Raw genomic sequence first — 1,833 nt, forward strand, 5'->3', positions numbered from 1 at the left:
CAGCCCAGAGAAGTGCTGGGTTCTTTAAGACCCAAAAGTCAGTAGGAAGGGCCGTGGGGGGATTTGGGGATTGGGAAGGATAGATGAAAGAACGAGGTTGGTGAAGCTGGGGAGAGGGTTCCCTTAATTTTTGGGTAAATAGGGTATATGGGGTATGTAAGGCAGGTACTGGTATAGGGGCTGACACTGCAGGGGTATATAGGGGTATAAAAGGCAGGTACAGGAAGAGACACTGCAGGGGTATATGGGGTATCTAAGGCAGGTACTGCTTTAGGGGGAGAAACTGTAGGGGTACATAGGGGTATATGGGGTATATAGGGCAGGTACTAGTAAAGGGGGAGACCCTGTACGGGTATATAGGGGCATATGGGGTACATAATGCAGTTACTGGTATAAAGGGAGACACTGTAGGGTATAAAGGGTATATGGGGTATATAAGGCAGGCACTGCTATAGGGGGAGACACTGTAGGGGTAAATAGGGGTATATGGAGTACATGTAGCAGGACCTGGTATAGGGGCTGACACTGCAGGGGTATATAGGGGAATATGAGGCAGGTACAGGAAGAGACACTGTAGGGGTATATAGGGGTAAATGTGGTATATAAGGCAGGTACTGATATAAAGGGAGACACTGTAGGGCTAAATCAGGTATATGGGGTATATAAGGAAGGTATTGGTATAGGGGGAGACACTGTAGGGGTATATAGGGGTATATAAGGCAGGTACAGGAAGAGACACTGCAGGGGTATATAGGGTATATGGGGTATATAGGGCAGGTACTGCTATAGGGGGAGACACTGTAGGGGTATATGGGTTATATAATGCAGTTACTGCTTTAGGTAGAGACACTACTAGGGGGTATATAAGACAGGTACTGGTATAGGGGCTGACACTGCAGGGGTATATAGGGGTATAAAAGGCAGGTACAGGAAGAGACACTGCAGGGGTATATAGGGGTATATGGGGTATCTAAGGCAGGTACTGCTATAGGGGGAGAAACTGTAGGGGTACATAGGGGTATATGGGGTATATAATGCAGTTACTGGTATAAAGGGAGACACTGTAGGGGTATATAGGGGTATATGGGGTATATAAGGCAGGTACAGGTATAGGTGGAGACACTGCAGGGGTATATAGGGTATATGGGGTATATAAGGCAGGTACAGGAAGAGACACTGTAGGGGTATATAAGGCAGGTACAGGTATAGGTGGAGACACTGTAGGGGTATATAGGGTATATGGGGTATATAAGGCAGGTACTGGTATAGGGGGTGACACTGTAGGGGTATATGGGGTATATAAGGCAGGTACAGGAAGAGACACTGTAGGGGTATATAGGGGTATATAGGGCAGGTACAGGTATGGGGGGAGACACTGTAGGGGTATTAGGGGTATATGGGGTATATAAGGCAGGTACTGGTATAGGGAGAGGCACTGTAGGGGTATATAGGGGTAAATGGGGTGTATAAGGCAGGTACAGGTATAGGGGGAGACACTGTAGAGGTATATAGGGGTATATGGGGTATATAGGGCAGGTACTGGTATGGGGGGAGACACTGTAAGGGTATATAGGGTATATGAGGTATGTAAGGCAGGTACTGGTATAGGGAGAGGCACTGTAGGGGTATATGGGGTACTTAAGGCAGGTACTGATATAGAGGGAGACACTGTAGGGGTATTTGGGGTATATGGGGCAGGTACAAGTAGGGGGAGACACTGTAGGGGTATATAACGCAGGTACTGCTATAGGGGGGCGACACTGTAGGGGTATATAGGGGTATATGGGGTATATAGGGCAGGTACAGGTATGGGGGGAGACACTGTAGGGGTAT

The sequence above is a fragment of the Pyxicephalus adspersus genome, chromosome 3 (assembly GCF_032062135.1).
Source record: "Pyxicephalus adspersus chromosome 3, UCB_Pads_2.0, whole genome shotgun sequence".
NCBI lineage: Eukaryota > Metazoa > Chordata > Amphibia > Anura > Pyxicephalidae > Pyxicephalus > Pyxicephalus adspersus.